Below are 13,391 nucleotides of genomic sequence, written 5' to 3' on the forward strand. Positions count from 1 at the left end.
TCCTCAGGGTCAGAGGCAAGTGCTGCCAGCGCTTCAGCTGAGAAGGGACTCGGGTGTTCTTTGTGGCAGTCTGGGTGGGGCCGAGACCACGCTTAGGCTGTGACAGGAGTTGCAGGGAGGTAGGGCTCACTGGATATAGGGAAGTTGGAGCTGCCCACGGGTGGACTGGGCCAGTGGCAGGGGCTTCCTGTCCCTGGAAGTGGGAAAGCAGTGGCTGGTCACCTTTTCGGTAGGGCTGAGAGAGGAGTTTTAGAGTGGGTGGTAAGTTGACCTTCCCGTTCAGCTCTTCTAACTCTGGGCCTCCCTGCTTCGGCCCCTTTGGCTCAGGTTCTCTCCAGATGGGCCATGTTACAGATGCATGGCACACCCTGAGTCTGCCCCACTGGGTGCTTTCTGCAGAGGTGTGTTAGGGTGGGGCCTCCCCACTCCTGCCCCGGGTGGGAGGGTGCCTCTGTCCCTGGACCTTCTGGAAAGCCACGCCCGGGAATGGTGCCAGTGCAGAAGTCGCACACTTGTGGGCACGGCCTCTGGGCTGCGGGAGGCAAGGGCCCGGCGCAGGGTGGTACGGGGTCTGCTGCCGGGCGAAGCGGTTGCCGGGCTTTGTTCTGGGGATTGAGCCATTTTCCTGGCGTCTTTTGAAAGGAACGGACTGAGTTGATTCTCGTAGTTGGGTCTCCCCACGACCTGGCCAGGAGGTAGTATGAGGCAGGAGAGGGTGCCAGGGAGTAGGGGCGCTCCTGCTTGGCCCCTTGAATGTGCTGTGCTCTGGGCCAGTCTGCGTGGGCCCGGGGCCTCCACCCTTCCCGTGCAGAGTCCAGGTCTGGTCGTTGGTTCAGCCAGACTTGGCCGATACTTTCGGAGTCCTGAGAACCGTGAGGTTCAGCCTGTAGTGTGAAACTTCATAGCTGCCAAACATGAATCTGAAAACAGTGTAGATAGCTGCTTAAGGCCATTCCTACTTGTTCGAGTGACACTTTACTAAAGCCCCCTTTCCTTTCCTTGGCCAGGATTGGATACTAAAGAGGAAAGAGTAACTCTGTCAGAACACTTTAGGAAATTGTGTTTCTGAGGCATGGGGCCCGAACGTCCCCTGTAGCAGGGAAACGTGGTGGTACTTGAGGAGGACTCTGCCCACCGGGCCCCAGAGCTCTCCCTGGGGAGGGCACGACGGACCCCTGGGAGTGAGCTGGAGTGTCCCCCCCCAGCCTGGGCCAGGAGTGTCCGGACTGTTCCCACTCAGGGGAGACCTCCTGGGCATTGAACTGCTGGCGTCCTGTGGTGGGCCTGGCCTGCTGTGGACATATGGCAGGGACTGCGGTCAGGGGCAGTGTCGATGGCCTCTGAGAATTCCGCTTTGGCATCCTGGGTGCCGGTATTGAGTCTGTTTCCCAGACCCATCCAGGCCTTTTTGAATTACTTATGTTATTTATATATTTATTTATGTCCTGCCTTGTTCCCGAAAAGGGTTTAAGGCAGTGATGCTGGGTTTTTGACGTTCTGTTTTGATATTTGGTAAGTTGCTGCCGGCATGTACTTGTTAGGTGAGTTTAAAAAGAGGATAATTAGCAGTTTTTTGTTGTTGACTCTGTTTCTGTTTTCAGGCTTAAGGGCCATCCTTTCTTCTTTTTTTCTTTTTCTCTGAATCAGTTTTTTAAATCAAGCGTTCATGCAGAAGTAGAAGGGGAAGAACGTGCGGCGAGTGAGGTCAGAGCTGAGGAAACTCAGTCTTAGAGACAAAGGCTTTCCTATGCTTTTCCGCAGCCCTCTGGCTGCGCGTGCCCGCAGGACCTGTGCAAAGGCGCTCTGTTCCCAGCAGTCCCTGTGGCTGTAAACTGCTGGTGTGACTCTGGTCCTTCCTCCCAGTGGGGGTGCATTGGAGGTGGTGATGGTGCTGGAAGAGCCTGTGACCTTGGGGACCTCACGGGGCAGTGACAGTCATGGGGGCCGACAGCATCGGCCCCTGGCACCGAGGGCTTCTTGCAGGTCCATAAGGATAAGGACACGTATTAAGTAACTGACAAAGTCAAGTTTATTCAACCTGAAGATTTATATTTTATTCTGAGATAATGTCCTTCCTAATTTGGGTGATAAAATTACTTTTATGTAACGAAGGTGCTAATAGAGGGCAGTATTTTTATTTTTTAAAATGCTCTTGGTTGGAAGATAAAATGTTGGCTGTTCTCTGTCAAGCCCCAGAAGTTCTTAAGGTCGCCTGTCACTGGAGTCGCAGCATCAGGGAACCCCAGTCTAGCTGCAGAGTGCACTGTGTGTGGTGTCGGCAGGTGCGAGCTTACCTTCTGGCGACAACAGAGCCTCCCCACAGTTCCCTGGGGCGACGGGCCTCTAGCTGTTCCAGAATCCAGGAGAAGCACACCCCAGAAGTGTTGTGTGGCCTTCTCAGTGAGGGCTGCCCTCACCTCAGGCTTTGGGGGGCGGCGGGCCTCTGAGTGCCCATGGCTCCCTGGCAGGTCGGGGATGGCACTTGCAGTGGGTCTTCTGGAACTGAGGCTTCCGCCCCTTCAGCCGCCCGCCAGGCACTTGGTGAATAGTCTTGAGTACTCTGGATTCCGCCCCAACTTGGAAGTGCCTCATTTGGCCATGTGACCTCTTTATCCCTGGCTTACTGTTAACTCCCCACCCCGCCCAGCCCCTCAGAACCTGACCCCTCAGTGTGGAATAAAATAACCGTTGTCACTCATGAGTGGTTAGTGGGACTGTGTCCCGAGAGAATTCCACGGGAAGGACATGCAGATTTTGGAGTGTGGTGGTGTAAAGAACACATACTATACATTCTAGGCAGACAGTCAGATGCAGAGCTGAGGCAGGGAGAAGGGCTGACTTCTGTGGCCTTAACATAGGATTGCACAGTGTCTGGAATGCATGGGCATCCTTTTTTTTTTCAGTTGCTTTGATTTTGGATCTCTAGCAGGTAATGTACGAATGTACATCAGTGCAGTGTGAGTGTGGCGTTTGTGAATGTCGGGGGTCCTGGCTTGCTGCTCTGCCCTGCGGCATTTGCACAGCTCCCGGGCCTTGTTTGGTGGTGGGCACAAGAGTGTGACCTGCAGTGGGCCTGTGCCCCTGCCGACAGGCTGACGGGAATGTTCCTGGTGGCTCCTGTTTGTCCTTCCTGCTCCGGGAATGAAGGTGTGTTTGCCCTCAGCAGCCGGGGTCATGACTGTTCTCACACTTGTGCCTGGTTAAGCATTTCCAGAAGTATGACGGGTCTCTTTGAGATGTTATTGTAACTTTAATAAGTGCTTTATTACCCTTTCGTTCAATGCCCCCCCCATGCCTTAATTTTTTGGACTGCTTATCTCAATGGGTAGAAATTGGACTTGTGAAATCTTTGAATACACGTTTCAGCCAAGTGACTGGCTGTCTGGAAAGATATGGAGAGAGGAACTTTTTTGAACTGCTTGGAGGGATCTTAGCATTCTAGAGAGGCACCCAGAATGTGGCACAGATAGAAACTTCCAGCCAAGCCTGTTTTACTTGGTGGGGTTTCCAGTTTGAAGAGGATGTGCCTGTAAAGTGTGTGAAATCCATGGCTTTCAAACAAGGTGAATTGTCCCTACAGTGCTCTGCAGGGGGGAGGAGGTGGAAAAGTGTGGGCAGAACCATTGTTTCTGGGCCTCTGTTACATGTGATGTGTTCTGACAGCAGGAGGGGGAGGTGTGAAGCTTTGGGATGAACCCAGGAGGGAAGGAACTAAATAAAGACATTTACTCCTATTTCAGCGACACTAGCATGTTCTCTCTATCTGCTGTTTCAGATATCTTCTTCACTGTTCACACCCTGATCCTCCCACCCCCACCCTGCCCCGGACGCACACACATCTCCTGCTTTGCTGGAAAGGTGACCTCACTTTCTGTCTCAGATTTGTGTGGTAGAGATGGGTGGCTTTCCTTCACTGTCCAGTGTTCATCTGTGATAACAGCCCCCAGTTTTAGCTGGACATTTAAAGTCCAGAATATTCTTCATTTCCCAGCCTTCTGTGCAGTAGGTGTGGCCATTTGCCATAACTCCTTTCTGAAATCCCATTGAAATGAGAGCGGGATTTTACTTTTCAAAAAATGTACAAATATACTGAGATGACGGAATAGCAACAAAATTTAGGAACAAACCTCTCAAGAAAACAGATGAATGAATGATAACTGACCTAGATGCATCTGAGAAAGCCACCTTGTCAAAAGAAGTGAGTATCTGAGAATCTGATTTCACTGCAAAGCTCCTGAAGGCTCTGGAATGGGCAGCTCAGGTACCTTTGAAGTGGGTGTGGGTGAAAGTGGGAGGATGGGCTGAGAGCCAGTTAAGACGTAGTCCTGACCCAGCTGGGCCTCTGTAGCTGTCCCAACCAGTGAAAGATGAAGGAGGCTCATAACAGTCAGTCTTCCCTATGTCTCTTCTTGTCCTCTTCAGGTGGGAATCAGGCTCGTATCCTGCCGCAGGAATAGAGCAGAAAGAGGCTTCCTGGGGAATATCACTAGCCTAAGGTGCAGAACCAGAAGAAAACGGAGCCCCTTATGTGGGATGAAAGGTAGACCATCGGTGCTGGTGTTGAAGGCCTTTCTCAGTCAGCAGAGGACACCAGCTAGTTCCCAAATGCTGGGTCTGTCACTCTACCTCTGGACTTCTTGTTCCCTGACTCAGCTACCCTTATCCAAATAAGAACACCGCTAGGCAACCAATCAGCTGAAAAAGCAAAGTAATTTTCATATTTGTCCCATTAAAGCCGCTTAGTCTGTGAGCAACTCGGAGCTCATTGCTTTTGTAGCCTTGAGTTACCTGGTTTTCAGGCTTAAAGCCTTGCAAGAGACTTATCTCGGTTTTGTTTTATTCAGTATGCAGTTTGGTTTTTGACAAAGGAACACCTAGATGCCAGTACTGAATGTGGCCACATGCTCACACGTTGTACAGTAGATGCCTACAAATCAAGAGAATTCTGAGAACAAAGGCCAGGGTTGGTTTCCAGATCACAAGAGCCAGTGTAGTGCTGATAACAACAGAAGATACAACAGGAGACGACTTACTCTCACCTATCACTGGAGAGAAAAGATCCTACAACTTGTAGCGAGAATGAACAGGACGTGTACAAAATACTGGGGACCAGAGTAGCCCTGGAGTCCTCAGATGCCACACTGGGCCATAGATGAGGGTGGGCCTTCACTTTTGTTAACTCTGGCAAGAATATTTGCAGCTAGATTAAAAGCCAAGCTAAAGACTTGCAGTGTCTTTAAAAATGTGTGTTCCACCTACACTTAGGAAACCACGAGAGGATGTACTCCTCCAAAATGAGGGGAAGTGGAGATTTAACCGAGGAAGGGGAAATCATGTTACCCAGGAGGTGGGGGACCCGACCCCAGGAGGCGAGGGGAAGCTCGCACAGTGAAAGGTTCCCGGATGGCGGCTGTGCAATGGGCATAGACAGCACCAGTCTGGAGCAGATGTGAGGAAAACCCCAAGAGGTCTTTGTTCTTAGACCGCCCCAGCCTCTGGACGTACCTGGAGAGGAACTGAGATTCAGTTACTGACACGTTTCCGGGAAACCACCAGACCCAAGTCCAAGAAGGAAACCACGGGCAAGAAAGTTATCCTAGTAACGGTAGCAGGCGCAGCGGTGGTTAGTGTTGACCTGGTTCTAGTAGGATCGACCCTGAGGTTGAACCCCACGGACCCTGCAGCCTTAAAGCTCTGCTGAGAGGACGGAGCGTGGGGAAGCGGGTGGGTGAGAGCTGTCTAGTCCTCCAGTTCCTAAGGGAGAGGTCAGAGGCGGAGCGGAGGGCCCGAGGTCAGGAAGGGAGCAGAAGGAGCTGGAACTCCTTAGAGAACAAAGCAATGAGGCAGCCCCAAAGACGCAGCTGCCGCTTCCTAGGTGCATACACCCGCGGAGAGACCAGTGCAGCCCAGGCAGCAGACCACTGTGGGAAGGGCAGCGCTACACAGTTGATACCCAGTGCTAAGGGTACCATCAACAAGTTTGTGGAAGGAAAGGCGAACATCCAGTTTCCAGAGAAACAGTTTCCCTAAGGAGGCGCTCGGACAGTAACCACACCCACGGCTCCGCGGGAAGTGGGGAGCAGCACCCACCTGGTAAAGCTTGGCGCGTCTCCTTTAAGATGGGGCGAAGCCCCGCCCCTCCCTTCAAATCCCGGCGCCCATTTTGATGATGTCACACGGTGCTGGGCCAATGGGAACCCGGGAGGGGGAGTTCCCTTGCGCGTGGTCCGGCCGGGGGCGGGGCTTGTGGCGCCGAACTCTCGGCGGCGGCGTAGTCTCTCGAGTTGCTGGCGGGAGGACTCCTGAGGGTGTGGCCGCGAGTTGCTACGCCGCGGACGCTCCCGCGGCAGGGTGTTTTGTACTAGCCCCCTGGCTGAGGCGGTCCCGGCGGGTCGGTGCGGCGCGCAGAGTACCTGGGAGAGTTCCGGCCGGAGCCGCGGAGCCCGCACGCCCGAGAGGCCTCCGTGTGCCTTCCTCCAGCGCTGGGCCGCTCCGTGGCGGGAGCCCCGCCGTCCACAGCCGCCGGGGACGCCTTTCCCACTGGGCAGCACAGCGAGCCGGGGAGCTTCCCGCAGCCACCACGCTGGAGGCCGGCCTGAGCGCAGCGAGTGCCGAAGCTCCGGCCTCACGGAGCTACACAGTTCTCGCCGGAGAGCAGCCTCGAGAGCGCGGCCGGGGGGCAGGACGCGGTCAGGGCGGATGCGTGCCGCGGGCGTCAGAAGCTCCCCGCAGGAAGGGCTAGGGGAGGCGGTGGTGCTGGGGCCTTCGCCGCACCTCCAAGCTCATTCCTCAGCAGAACGTTCCCACCTGAGAAAATCTATTAAGCGCTCGGAATGAAGCATCGCTCGGATTTAGCGCGGAGCGTTCGCAGCTGGAAAGACGTTAGGAGTAGGGTGTGGGAAACCCTGCCCCAACTTCAGATTTCTGCGGCGGGAGAGCCTTTTAAATAGGACTAGTGTGGGGCCGTATTCAGCTGCCGATCCCGCCTCTTTCACCCCTAGCAAGTTCACACTCAGAAGACATGAAGGAGAGATGGGCCCAGTGCCTTGCGCCAGAGAGGCTTCCATCGGCACCAGCAAACTCGCCACTGAGAAGCGCCTTGCGAGCACAGCCCGTGTGGGAAAACCTTCAGCCAAGGGCCGCATCGCACTCAACATCACACTGCAGAAAGCCTTAAGTCGTGCAGGGGATGTGTTCCCTCCTTCACTGTAAGGGGAGGAGCGTGGAGAGAATCTCTGAGAACAGCCTCTGAGAGGCTGCCGTGGGCCACAAGTCCAACACCCACCCTGGGGATATTCCTCGTGGTGTGTGGGAGGCTGCTGGGGGCCATGCTGCCCTGTCCCATCCACCCAGGACCCTGGCCACAGTTCCCTCTTGTCAGTGCCTGTGGTGAAGGCCGTCTTGTGGACTCTTGCCTGCCGGGAGGGACGCACTGGTGGACTTCATTCTATTGTTGCCGGTTATGGCATGGGTGTGACTCAGCTTTGGTCACGAGGACTCAGTTGGGGTCTTTCTGTGGCTGACAGAGATGGTCTACCTTTTTTCATAGATACTATTGACCTCATATGACTTCTGTTGGATTTGTCCAGCTTCCAAGCCAGACTTCCAAAGGAACTGCCTCCCTCCCATTATTCTGCTGGGTGTGGGAATAAAAGCCTTATTGTTCAAGCCACCTTTTATCTGGCGGTTTCTGTTTATTATGTGTGTGGGCTGAGAGCAGAATTGGGGTCAGCAGCATTGAGGGAATGGGTGGTGGTGGGGAGCAATGATGACGGTAAAGAACTCTCAGTCCACTTTTGGCTTGATTTGTTCTGCCACCCAAGACCTTTAGGGAATAACTGAAGGGCTTCAAGATGGTTCCTTCCCCCTACTTCCTGCCAGTGCATCTCCAGGCTGTATGACCTGGTCTGTTGTATCCAGGGTCTGTCCCACATTTCCCAGCACTGCTGAGGGGAAGCGTTCTTCCCAGGACCCATGCAGGAGCCATGTCCTCTGAAGTCCAGAACCTAATAGGCAGGTACCATTGACTGTAAGACCTACAGGGGGCTGCGTAGGAGCCATAATTAGTGCAGAAACTAATAGGGCGGAGTGGGGGCGACTGTGGCAAAGTTCGGGGGGATGTGCCCCTTGTAAGTAAGCATTCACAAATGTTGTAGTAACAAGCTTTGCGAGATGAGAGTGCACAGAAGTTCTCAGCATCTTCAGACCTGCGTCTTTCCTGTGGCTGTGCTCAGTCAGTAAATACAGGTGTTGTCTGCTTTCTGAAAGTTTGCATCACACCACTTTGCTTTTACTAAAGACCTGTATTAGTCCCCACTGTTGCTAACTGAAAGAACTCTGAAGAGGATTTTCACTTTTATGAAAAAGGTGAAAAGTGAAAATAGTGTTCCGTGTTCATTTTGCAGTGAGCCGTTGTAGAGGGGGGCGTACCCTCAGCAGACAGCGGTCCTGCAAACTCCTTCCCCAGGAACGATACTCGGTGTCTCAGCGTCAAACAGTCAGGGCTTTGAACTGTGTGATCATCTGTGTTTTGTCTTGATATATTTTGTGTATCTGTTAGCAAGATGTGTCCTAAGGTAATTCGAAAAGCCTAAGAAAGGTGATTTTGGGGTCTGGGAACCCTCAAAAAATTTCCATATGACTGAACAGTGATTGCTTCTTTGCTTTATGCCATTTTGGTTTACCAAAGTTTTCGTGGGACTGCTCATCTTTTGGGTACCGGGGGAAACCGATGCATGTTCTGTAGTGGTTGTACCCTACTCTAGGGCAGAAGTCCCCTGGGTTGTCCACCTGCTGGAGTGTGGAGAGAATTTGCTGGGCAGCTGTTTGCAGGGGCAAGGTTGAACTTGGTGGGAAGCTAGCTGGAGCAGGCTGGACTCCCGTGGGAATGCGGTGAAGTTGCCTGCTGGGTGCTGCTGAAACTTGCTGGACGGGAGCTCCACTGCTGTCTCCTGTAGCAGTCACCTGTGGAGGGGTAAGAAGGAAGAAGTCCAATGGAACTCTGAAGAGCAGCACCCGCTTCCCAGTGCCCCTCTAGCGCCCTCTCCTGACAAGCCTGGCATGCCACGTGGCAACGAAGAAAGGTTCTAGCCTTGCAGGGTTCTTTTGCCAGGGACCCAGCCTCCCCTCCAGTCCAGGGGTCTGGGCCTGTAAACTGGGTTAGATCTAGGGACTGGCTGAGAGGCAGTCATCCCCAGTTGTGACTCAAGGCAGGTTTTTGGCTCCTAGATCTAAAGATTGTCCCCCGTGTTGTATCACCAGCACTCTTGTATTTCTAGGTTGCTATATTCAGTGAACCACTGTTAGAGGTGCCCGTGGACCGTGTGGTATTATGATTCCCGGTATATACCTGCTGTTCTTCCCGACAGAGGCAGCCCCTTGCCTCTGGTGGTCACGTCCTGCCACCTGGCCTCTGGCCTCTAGAATCCCGGCATCCCCAGGGAAATAAGGCCATCTGCCCATCTCTATGGCAGTGTCCCCCCACCCCCCCACTACACCCACCTGCCAGGGAGAGGAATCACAGAGGTTTTCAACGGTGTGGATACTCCTCTTCCTAAGGTGTTCCTTAGTGCCTTAGTGAAAGGAATCTCTCCTGGGCCTTCTTGAAGCATGTACTTAAGAGATAAATGTGTGGTTCACAACATAAATCCATCTGACATTCCTATCACCTTGTTAATTATAGGCCATTTTTTGAGTTTAGGTTTCAATCAAGTGATCAAATATGCTGCTAAAGTCACCCCCAGCTGCCCAAGTGAGCAGCTTTAATCTGGATCTTCGGTTACTTTACCATCATCAGTGAATTTGGTCTGACTTGGTGTTATAGTCCATCTGCTTTGGTCTAACACCCTCAGGATCCACGTATGTTCTCCATGTTTCTACTGACAGATATTAGCAAAATCTCACTTATTTCCTAGATGGGCAGGCTGCTCTTCCAGGGGCACAGCGTGTAGCCGTCCCTCTGAAGCACTCCGTAGTCTGACCCTAGCTATGTGTCTGGTGACCATAGAGGGTGTGGTGGTATTGAGTGTCCCGTCTCAAGGCACCTACCTGCCCCTGGCAAGGCTGTCACAGGACTGATCTTCTAAGACACCGCAGGGCAGACTTACTACTGGTAAGAAAGCCTCAGAGTGACTCAGGGTTTAGGATGGTCAGTTACATCTGGGTCTGACCGGATGTCCCCACTCTGTGTTTCCTTATCCTTTCCCAGTCAGTGCCCTGGCTTTCCCTTGAGAAAGGTGAGGTTGTGAATCCAGCTGTTATTCTCAACAAATGCAATTAATTTTTCCGTGTGATTTTTAGAAATAGCCCCGTGGCTAGGAGTAGAAAGTTTCCTTTAGAGTGGTTATCATCGTTCTCTGGTTCTCGCCCTACCTAGTTGTTTTCTTTCTGTGAGCCACTCTCGTGCACTGGAGAGACTCCAGCCCATGTCAGAGTTTCTGTCGTCATCATAACCACCCCGGAAAGACAAGTCAGCCACTACTGGGGCTCCAAGGCCCTTGCTTTGGTCAGAATCACCATCAACCAAAGGTGATAGCTTGATTAAGTCTTACGCCAGTGCACGCCACAGATTACTAGGGTCCAGTTTCCCACTGGTAATGAACGCAACACTGCCTAAGATTAGGAGTACAATCACTTCCCAAATCCCATCTGTGCAAGCCTGTCCCTTGTGATTACTCCTGGTACTAGGTACCTCTGGGTCCAGGCCAGCCGAGAGTAACCATATCACATTCGGAGCAAAGCAGGTTTCGTATAAAGAATATTAACTCTTACCAGTGATTTCTCAACTATGTGGGGATGAAAGAGGATTCTAAGGATCAGTGAAGGAGGGTACCACAGAAGGAACAAATCTGGAAGAGAGGAATGAATCCCTGACGCAGGGTGTGGGGATTGAGACCTTGTTGGAGACGGTGTCATTTCAGCTCAGCAGATGGCAGAGGAATTTGTGGAGTCGATCTGGACTGGAGATGGTCCATGTCTACTGGGGCAAGACTGGTGGGCAAGAACTACCAGCTAGCAGAAGGCAGAACTCCCCCTCCCCAGGTACCATCCCCCACCCCCCAACACACTGTGGGATGTCTACACAATTCACCCGGAAACTGGCCATGGGGAAGGGAGGTGCCATTGGCTTGCTAAGAAGCCCGCTGGGGGCATGGCTGGACTTGCTGGTGAGCCACTCACAAGCCCTCCAGGGGAGTGTTCTTGAACTCTCCAGAAGCGGGGTGGGGGGGGCACCTGCAGAACCTACAGGAAACTGCTCGCGGGGGTGCCACTGAACTGTCCACGAGGAACCCGCCTCGGGTGCCCTGGCACAGCACCCCTGGGTGCGCAGCGTTCCACCAAGGGCCTTAGGACAGGGAGCAAGGATAGCCGCGCGGTGGCAGGAAGGGAAACGTCCTCCTCCAGCGGCCCCTGCTCCCTCTACCCGCACAGCCTGGTACTGCAGCAGCGGGCTAGGATACGGAAGGCGCGCTCCTGCTGCAGGACTGCGCTTTTGCAACCGGTAGAGTCGATTCATCCTAGGAGGTCTGAGTACCTTGGACGACACAACACACCTTGGACGACACAACCCACCCAGTACGGCAGGACAAAAAGTAATGGCCTATCTCACGTAGGATAGGTGCGAAATCCTAAAGAAAACCCAGAACACTTGCTTTAGCGATCTATCAAATACCGTGCGTGAAGCCCGCCTCGGGTTCATGTCAGCGGGCGCCGGCTGGACCCCGGCATCCAGGCGACCCTCTTTCATGGTTGGGGCTGCTCCGGGGAAGCGCAGGGCCCAGACTCTTCCCCAGGGGAACGCCTGCCCAGGTTGAGGCTACTCCAGGTCTGTTCCCTTTTGGGCTTGCTCCCTGGGTGTGGGTGAGGACAGGTTCTGCGGGGTAGTGGGGTCCGAAGGGGAGAGCTGGAGGGCGCAGAGGAGCTTCTTCCCGTCCAGAACCTCCATCTTGGGCTATCACACTGGCGATCAACTTCCAGTTCTCTGAGCTCTCACACACTGTGAGGTCTGTGTGTGTGTGTGTTTGGCCTTCCTTAATAATGTTTATGTTACACAGTAAATTATATATTTCACAATGTTTACAGATTAAGGGATAAAAATTATACGATCATACTAGTGGATGCAGAAAACCTGATTAATAAAAGAAAAACCTCAACAACTGGGAATGGAAGCAGGTATCTCTGCTCTGACACAGGTTACTTGTAAAAAAAACCCAATTCCTATGGCAAGCATTATAACAATGGCAAAAAATTCCAAGCCTTGCTTTTGAGTTGGGGGCACTTAGGCAATTAACAAAAAATAAATAGATGGTCTAAGAATTGGGACGGTGAAAAGAAAACTTGTTATCTGATAATATAAATATAGAAAATCCCAAAGTAAATAAAAAAAAAAAATATATATATATATAAAATATATACTTCAGGATTTTCTATATATATATTATCAGATAACAAGTTTTCTTTTCACCGTCCCAAGTATATATAAAATATATACTTCGGTATTTTATATATATATAATAATATATACAAGTATATGTTAGGGTACGTGATCAAAGGAACGAGACTAATACAAAGAGAAGGTCAAGCAAAGCTTTATTTCGTGCCAAGCATCAAGAATCAAATTGACCAGTCAGGGCTGTCTCTTACGAAAAGGTGACGATGACAATCCCGGCAAGTCTGCTCCCAACGTGGCTGCTCTGGACAAGGCTGCTCCGCAGATGAGGACGAGGCTGCTCCTGACGACGAAGAGACGATGACGACAGTGACGATGACAAGGAGGACAACAACCCCGATGACACAGACTCTGCTTCCCATGACGCCACTCTTGACAAGGCTGCTCCCCAGAGGAGGCCACTGCTCCAGACAAGGCCGCTTATGGACGAGGCCTCACCCCAGACTAGGCCACTCCGGATGAGGCTGCTCCGGACAAGACTGCTCGCCGTCGAGGCCACTCGCCGATGAGGTCACTTCCCGGAATGACGTCGCTCTGGCGAGGCCCCTCGCGGCGAAGGCCGCGGTTCTGGGCAGCGGGGCCGCTGGCGTCGGGGCCACTGGCGTCTCGGTGGTGGCGAGGCTGCTCCCAGCGGCACCGCTGCCGAGGGCCGCCGCTCCAGGCGGCCGGGCCGCTGGCGTCTGCAGCGAGTGGCTGAGCTGCTCCACGACCTGGCCGGGGTCCCGCGGGGGATCGCCCATAGTGTCCTTGCCTGTGGCTGCCGGGCCCTGTGCCTTGCCACCCGCCAGCCCCTTGCAGAGCTCCAGCTTGCCCGTGAGCTCGCGGATGGCCTCGCACTGCGCGCCCAGCTTCTCCTTCTGCTGCACGATGGTCTCTGCAGCACCGCGGCCCTGCAGCTCCTCCTCAGGGCTCAGCGCGCCGCCCTGCATGGGCATTGCGGGCA

The sequence above is a fragment of the Enhydra lutris genome, unplaced genomic scaffold (genome assembly GCF_002288905.1).
Source record: "Enhydra lutris kenyoni isolate GAN:26980312 unplaced genomic scaffold, ASM228890v2 scaffoldscaffold1, whole genome shotgun sequence".
In the NCBI taxonomy this organism is placed as follows: domain Eukaryota; kingdom Metazoa; phylum Chordata; class Mammalia; order Carnivora; family Mustelidae; genus Enhydra; species Enhydra lutris.